Source organism: Nannospalax galili, unplaced genomic scaffold (genome assembly GCF_000622305.1).
Source record: "Nannospalax galili isolate Female #2095 unplaced genomic scaffold, S.galili_v1.0 scaffold1453, whole genome shotgun sequence".
Lineage (NCBI taxonomy): Eukaryota > Metazoa > Chordata > Mammalia > Rodentia > Spalacidae > Nannospalax > Nannospalax galili.
The window spans coordinates 257,461-266,541 of NW_008332666.1; positions in this window are offsets into that span (position 1 = coordinate 257,461).

Here is a 9,081-nt window from a genome sequence, read left to right on the forward strand (position 1 = left end):
TAGAGAAAGTCTCTTATAACTTCTACATTTGGTTAAGATTCTTTGAATTTCAAAACATAGAAGTGCCCTGGATTCATGACAAGGATGGCAGGTGATACACAGAGAAGTATGAGAGTAGCCAAAATTCATCACCTACATGTAAGGAATTGTCAACAAATATAATTAATAAAAAAAACTTTTGAGGAGTGGGAGAGATGCTCAGTGGTTAAGAGTACATACTCCTCCAAGAGGACATTGCACAACACGGGTACACTTACATACATGCAGGCAATATATTCATGTCCATAAAATAAAAATAATAAAAATAAGATATTAAAAACAAAATAATTTTAAAAAAATTATTGACAACAAAGTACCAGCAAATTTATTTGAAAGGTCTGATTTCCTGCTCTTCCAATACAGCCACCTTTAATTTCCAAGTAAAAACAAGGACACAGTTTGATTTACCCTTATGTCACTGAATGATTGGTTATTTGCCTGATGGATTTTACATTTCAAAGATGTGAAAATGAAAACAGAAAGCCTCAGCATGCCTGCTGGTGTTTCAGAATGTGCTCCTCTTTATTGCTTCTTGTCTTTTGGGTCCATTCTTGCTTTCTTACAATAAATTCTGTTTGCTTTACTGTTAGGCTGCGTAACTGAGGAAATCCTCAAGGATTCTCAAGCAATGGAATCCTATTAGTGGAATAAAGTTCAGGAAATGCCGGGAGAGGTTTCCGCTTTAGCAATTATTTACAAGCCAGAACCCTGTCACCCAGGGGGCCTTGTTAGAAACCTTGGAGTGACTGGTGTTTATGATCTCATATCGTAAGAGAGTCTGTCACTTTCATTTTAGCTTCTCCAAATGTTATTTTAAGCTATTTAAAAAACTTTTAAATGAACTGAGAAAAACAACCTTGAAAAGCTTTTCTTATTCTCTGTTTGTGTGCCAATAAAGATGCTAATCTTGTTTGTCAATTTGATACACCCAGGAAGAGGGAGCCTCAGTTGAAGAATTTTCTCCATCAGATTGGCCTATGGGCATATCTGTGAGGCAATTGCTTGAATACTAACTGATGTAGGAAGTTCCAGTCCATTGTTGGAAGTGTAAGCCTGGGCAGGTGTCTAGGCTGTATAAACAGTAACCAAGCAAAACAGGGGAAAGAAACCAGCAGGTAGTGCTCCTCCACTGGTTTCTGCTTCAAGCTTCTGCCTTGAGTTCCTGCCTTGACTTCCCTTGATGATAGATACTTCAAAGATGGTCTCTTTATTGAAAGATTTTCTTTTTCATTTAGTGGCGATCACTAATAAAATAATTGATATACTAGTTACTTTTCGGTTGCTGTGATAATGTGCTATGACCAAGGCAACTTATAGAAGGAAGAGTTTATTTGGGTGTACAGTTCCAGAGGGATGGTGACCACCATCATTGTGTAGAGGCATGGTAGGAGGCAGCTGGAGCGGAAAGCTGAGAGTTTGTATCTTCAAAACAAACAGGAAGTGGAGAGAGTAAAACTGGAAGTGAGGCAGGGCTATGAACTCTCAAAGTCCACAACCAGCCGCATGCTTTTTCCAGCAAGGTCACAGCTCCTAAAAGTTCCATGACTCTCCCCCAACAGCACCACCAACTCACAAAGTGTTCAGATACTTGAACCTGTGGGGGACACTTCTTATTCAAACCACCACAATTGAGTTTAAAGAAAGTATAACAGACAACTCATCTCTAATTCTTTTAATGTGTTAAGTCATAGACCAGTACTCAAGAGTTCTAGACACTAAGAGCTAGTGACTTTCAGAACCCTTAGCTGCTAACCCCTTTTCCATGTGTGGTCAGCTCATGAAGTGGCTGAAATGTCTTCTGAAGTTAATTGCTATATGACAGGACTCAGTTTTAAAGGGATCATTTCTTCCTCAGTTGAGAGAATCTGGGTCTGTCAACTGCTCAAGTATATAAGTGAGTTATGAGTTCATGAATTCCTGCAACGTTGATTCAAGTTATGGATCTTCCCTAGACACAATTTTCCTGCAACATATTTAAACCAGAATGCATATTCCCCTTGGGCTGCTACAACAAACCACAACCTGACCAGGAAATGAAGTACGGAAATATTTATCACAGCTTCTAGCAAATCCAATACCAAGTCTCTGGCAGTCCCTAAGCATGGAATGCTCCAACTATCAACATATGTAGTTCATGAATAAAGTCTTTGGATCCACTTAAAAATGTTCAAACAAAGGCGATATATTAACATGTAATTCTCCAAACTCTTTCTGATTTAGTTTTGAATTTTATTGTAATGTCATAATTTTGGGAAACTCCTGATTCCTATAGAAATTATAAACATATTTTAGTCAATTAACTGAATATATCATGGTTTATAAAAAGAAGGTCATAGATGTCATCTGTAATCATCACAAAAATATTTTAATAAGAATAGATTGAGCCATAGTAAGAATTCATAATTAGCATATAGATTTATCCAATTTGTATGGTATATTGATGGTTTGAAAATATGTAATAAATCCTAATTTTAATCTACTCTTCATGAAATGCATCCTAACCACTGCTCACTTACCATGAGACTATGACAACTGCACTGTACATACAGCTCTTCATGAAGGATACAGATGGTAACTAGGAACTATGAAAGTCATTTAACAACCACAATCATTGTAGTGGAGCTTGGGGTTGGTAGAAAACTCTGCTAATATCTCAATTTGAAGTAAGATATCTTTCGTTTTCTTGAAACAAACCTTGACAATTAGACACTGATACTAAAATAAGGTGAGTTAAGTACTACTAAGTAGATGGTGGATACTATTAAAATAAGTTGACTATAATTAAATATTCTATGATACCAGTACCTTCACTGTGAATTTCTTATGAAATATTTTAGTTTCTTATTAGCTCCCCAGAGCCATTCTCATTGCTGTGAAGTCATGTCAGAGCACCTTGAACTCTCTCTTTCCTGGTGTATAATTAATGTGCTAAAATTGGAATTAAAATGGAGTAAAATATATTGCAAAGCTTACCGTCATCTGAGACCAACTGTTTCCTGGCTTTATACACATGTACCAAGAGTCCTATATAAAGTGAGCACCACAATGGATGGGTGGAGCTTGTCCCCCATGCTTTTTGTCTCCTGGCTTCAGATTAAATCCTGAGTACAGCTACAGCAATGAATCTATAGAAGACAAAACTTAAAAGAAGTGAAAGGAAAATTAACACAAAAACACACAACACAAATAATGCTTCTTCCCTGGTCATTGTTCCTGTGCTACAATCTTGTCCACAGGAGATATTTCAAAAAAACCAATGATGCTGGTGGTGACACAACATTGAGAAAGTCAGCACAGTTAGGGATTCTCATCCAGTCATGATACAAACTGCCAGGTTACGGTCCAGACCTCAACAGAGTGATTATAGCATCACTATGGGTGTATCCAGGACTGAACTGGCCATGAGAGGACATTGCTAGAGCCTGCACTCAACAGTGAAAAGTTAAAGAAATGGTCATGAAAAGAGTTTGCCTTGTCCTCACTTCAAACACTGATGAGACATCTGTGTGTAGCCGAGATACAAAATGGCCCAATTTCTTTCTTTTTGAATAGTTTTATTAATTCTTTGAGACTTTCATATGTGCCTACAATGCATTTTGATTATAGTCACAACCTAGTTTCTCCTTTAATTCTTCTTAGGTCTGCTCTTCACCCTTATCCCCACCTAAATTCTCATCATTTTTTTTTATAACCCTGGAGTCAGATTTTTGTTGTCCAGATACTCATGGATGTGGGGCCATCCTCTGGAGCACAGACAACTTACCAGGAGCCACACTGTCAAAGAAAACCAACTTGCCCTACCCCACAAGCCCTCAACAGTCAATGGCTCCTCAGCTCAGGGTGGGGGCTCATAAGCTTCTTCCTCCACAATGGTGGACTACTAACTGGCTTGAACTTGTGCAGGTCTTCTACAGGCAAATAAAACTTCTGTGAGTTCATGAGTGCAGTGGTCCTGTCATGTCCAGAAGACTCCACTTTCCTCTGCTCTTCCCTGACTTCTATCTGCTCTTCCAGCTTAGGCCATGAGCTTTTGGAGGAGGGGATGTGGAATAGATGCCACACTCCATAGACACTTACTCTGCTCTTTGTCCAGTGGTGAAACTTCAAAAAAACCAATGATGCTGGTGGTGATGCAACATTGAGAAAGTCAGCATAGTTGGGGAGTCTCATCCAGTCATGATACAGACTGCCAGGTTACGGTCCAGACCTCAACAGAGTGATTATAGCATCACTATGGGTGTATCCAGGACTGAACTGGCCATGAGAGGACATTGCTAGAGCCTGCACTCAACAGTGAAAAGTTAAAGAAATGGTCATGAAAAGAGTTTGCCTTGTCCTCACTTCAAACACTGATGAGACATCTGTGTGTAGCCGAGATACAAAATGGCCCAATTTCTTTCTTTTTGAATAGTTTTATTAATTCTTTGAGAATTTCATATGCGCCTACAATGCATTTTTATTATAGTCACAACCTAGTTTCTCCTTTAATTCTTCCTAGGTCTGCTCTTCACCCTCATCCCCACCTAAATTCTCATCATTTTTTTATAACCCTAGAGTCAGATTTTTGTTGTCCAGATACTCATGGATGTGGGGCCATCCTCTGGAGCACAGACAACTTACCAGGAGCCACACTGTCAAAGAAAACCAACTTGCCCTACCCCACAAGCCCTCAACAATCAATAGCTCCTCAGCTCAGGGTGGGGGCTCATGAGCTTCTTCCTCCACAATGGTGGAGTACTAACTGGCTTGAACTTGTGCAGGTCTTCTACAGGCAAATAAAACTCCTGTGAGTTCATGAATGCAGTGGTCCTGTCATGTCCAGAAGACTCCACTTTCCTCTGTTCCTCCCTGACTTCTATCTGCTCTTCCAGCTTAGGCTGTGAGCTTTTGGAGGAGGGGATGTAGAATAGATGCCACACTCCATAGACACTTACTCTGCTCTTTGTCCAGTGGTGAGTTTCTGTGCTCACCATCACCTATTGCACAAAAACTTCTTTGATGAAATCTGAGGACTTCACTGATCCTTGGGTACAGAGATGTACATTTATAAGGCAGTTTGATACTGTCCGTTTAGCAAAATAGCAGTAGTAGGTTCTGTGGGTGCGCGAGGGTCTTGGAGCTCCAGTTGCTGGCGTGGTGCCAGTCTCTCGTGAGCCGCTGTGGCGTGCGGGTTTCACGCACCGCGTTGCTGAGGCTCTCCGTGGGTACCGGACGCTGGCGCCTCTGGGGGTCGCTGTCAGCTGCTGGGCGAGTTCTGTTCCAAGCTACCGGGCACTCCCTCTGTGTACGTGATCCAACGGATCATGAGGGGAGGTGCAGGAACGTCGAAAGCAGGATCTTCGGGAGTGAATGTTTACAAAGGGACAGCCCCCTCTGGAGAGACTGAATCACAGGCTGGTTCCGGGCAGAGTGAGACACAGGATTCAGTGATACAGCTTCAGACAAGTGATACAGCTCCGATTTATTAAGGGGGAACCAGGATATTTATAGTGTGGAGGCAGTAGCAAAAGCCTTAGTTGAATCAATAGCTCCTCAGCTCAGGGTGGGGGCTCATGAGCTTCTTCCTCCACAATGGTGGAGTACTAACTGGCTTGAACTTGTGCAGGTCTTCTACAGGCAAATAAAACTCCTGTGAGTTCATGAATGCAGTGGTCCTGTCATGTCCAGAAGACTCCACTTTCCTCTGTTCCTCCCTGACTTCTATCTGCTCTTCCAGCTTAGGCTGTGAGCTTTTGGAGGAGGGGATGTAGAATAGATGCCACACTCCATAGACACTTACTCTGCTCTTTGTCCAGTGGTGAGTGCCAGAGGACATGTATCTGTAACGGCCACTTCAAAGTGAGTCAGGAAGAGAGTAGGAAGGCGCCCCGCTGAGAAAGGGAGTCCTTCCATTTGCGCCGAGCCGGATTGTGGCTATCCAGACATGGAGAGACTGCTACCTTAAACAGCAGGGGTCCCCAAAATCTCCCCCTGTTTGATTTAAAAATGGAGAAGTGCCATCATTTATAAGGCAGTTTGATACTGTCCATTTAGCAAAATAGCAGTAGTAGGTTCACCCCTGGGGCCTATGAGCTCTACAACCATGAGTTCTTGGCTAGACTTACAGCACCAAAGTAAATTTCCTCCTGTAGAACAGGCATTGAATCCAAGAAACAGTTGCTTACCCCTTTAACATTGACCCGGAGACATGTTGCCATGCCAGTCATTGTTGTTGCTGACAGGGCTTACAATTGCTTTTTGTAGTGATTTTAGCAAATGGCAGTAATTTGTCAGCAAAGAAACCTTATAAAACAGTGAGCAAGTATCAAAATAATACACAGTATGACCGAGGGGCCAACAAGGGGCAGGGGCCATGAAAACAAGGGATTGTTAAACCAACCTAATTGTTTGGTGGGTTGAAATCTTGAAAATAGATCATTACAAAGTTTTTTGAGAGTGTTAACATCGGTTTCAACAACATTTGATTCATTTACAAAGAAACAGCATTCTTTTCCCAATACCACACACCCACCCCATGTTCAGCAGTTATTAAGTCCAATGTTCTTCTGTTGTAGAGCACAACCCTGGCAATAGAGTTTATTTGTTGTTGGAGAGATTCCAGGCTGTCAGTCGTGGATGCCAGCTAGCCAGAGGAAGAAAACTTTCTCCATGTCCTATGACCAAACTGTGTTGTTTTCAGACATAGGATCTTAGCATCAAGTGCTAGTGACCAACCAAGAGCAATGACAATAAAATGTATTGGTGTAGGGTCTTTGCAACACCCCTAGTCAACAATTTGATGGGAGATATCTCACACTCCGCACTGAGATTTTTATTCTAAAATAGCCATGTTTCTAGGGGGAAGTGCATGTGAGTTTGTAGAAATTCATCTTTTAATGGAAGCAGAATAATGGCCATGTTTCCACCCAGTTAATCCAGCTTGTCTCAAAAATTTCCCACCAGGTGCTGGGCTTGTACAGTTGTCGCCGTAGCAATGCCTCCAGCACCCAGGGAGAGTGAAAGTTCAATCCCTACCAGCAGGGGGAAGAAGATTTTTCTCTGCTGGCAGCTAAAAAAAAAACCACCAAGGAAGATGTAATGGGCCACATTCAATATTTTCTGAACTTCATCTGTGCAGAACAAAAATAATAATATTAGAAACCACAGTGAACACAGTTCTAACTTCAGGTGTCTCCTTCACCACTCTCCACATTTATTTATTGAAGAACTGTCTCTTGATGAACCTGGAGCCAGCCACTTCTGACTTGTCTAGAAAGTTGCCTTGCCTCAGGGACCCCGTCTCTGCCTCCCATGTGCAGGGATTACAAGCAGGTGCCATTCCTTCCTGTATTTTTATGTGGGTTCTTGGGATCCAAATGTGAGCCTCACATTTTTCTGAAAAATACTTTATTCACTGTGCCATCTCCCAGTCATCAATGAAATACTTTTATCAATAGAATTATTATTTAATTTTAGATGAAAGGGCACTTTGTATCTAGAAGTTACAAATTATCAGTATCTGAGCCTACTAATAAAGAGAACATAAGATACACAATCCTATATACTATAATGAGTGCAAATTATTTTTTTCTGTCACATCAGCTTGTACATAAACTAACATTTTCAATATCCTAATAAAAATAAAATTCCAGATTCTCATAAGGAGCATGTTCCCCACAGCAAGGTATCAGAATACACATTTGAAAAGTGAGAATTCTGATGGCAGTTATTTGATAAACCTATGTTTAAAAACCCATAATACATTATGTAAAAGTTACATTACTTCCATTGAGAGCACAACTGATCAACATGCTTTTTAGAAATTGCCATTTCTACGTACATGTGACCCCTCAGTCAGGGTAGGTAAGCCTTGTCAGTGACCCTAAATGGTATTTGAAATATACCATTAGATGCTAAAGATTAATGTCTCATCTGAAGGATATCAAGACAGCCCCAAATGCACAAAGCAGAAATTCAAAGTTCACTGATAAAACTGATCTCCAAAATGGATCCTAACACAGGAAAATGTTTTCAGATAATGAAAGTCAAAATTAGATCTGTGTTTCATGGAACTTGTAGTTTCTGCTTTGTGTGTGTATGTGTATGTGTGTGTGTGTTTGCCAATTTTCTGATTTTGAGAATTAGTAATATGGATGTGAAGAGTTTATATCCAGGAAATGGAGTAACATAAAAAAAGAAAAAAAATTGTTTTCCTGTAAATTACAGCTGACTCTCCTGTGTATTTGAGTTAAATTCTTTGAAAACATTGAAACAGCATGGAAATAGTAAAACTGCATCTCAGTGTAACTAATAGTCATGCTTACTGCCTGACAAGAGGTCTACCAAAAGGGAAGGAGTCCAGTGCTCACAGTTCTTTCCCTTCATCTGACTATTAGTAACAAGAGCCTTTTCCCTTTGTTCAATATACTAAGCTCCACATGAGTTACAGTTTTATGTATGCAATAGCTCAATGAAATGTTGACTGAAGGAACTGACCCTTCCAGTAATTCACTAGATCACTGAATGCTCATGGAAAGAGGAAGGACCCTGAAACATGCCCTCTAGGTCTTTATCAAATATACACTTGTTCATTTACTCATGCATTTGCAAATCTACAAGCAGGGTGATGTAGACATCAAGGGAATGGGCTCTTTTCAGAAGGAAATTTCCTTCAGAAACCAGCCTGGAAAACCAGGTAGAATCATGCTCCCCAGCTTGCTGCTGATACTCTTGTAAACAAGCTAGTGCAGGACAAGATTCCTGCCAAGGGAATTAGCATGATTACTAAAGATAATAAGGCCCCTAAGGGCAAACACATCTTCCTAGACTACACGGAGAAAAATGATCAGACACAGAAGGAAGCCAAATAGCAAGGTGTCTGGGTTCAACTGAAGCTCTAGCTTGCACCACTCATAAGTACAAGTGTTCTGAGAACCAATGGATGGAGCAAGAACAGCTGGAACCCAGTCCTCAGAAATTCATGAGTTAGTATCTGTAAAAAAGGAAACCACTGTGCAAAAGCAACAACAAAATGCAAACCAGGAGCTACAGTATTTACAAAAT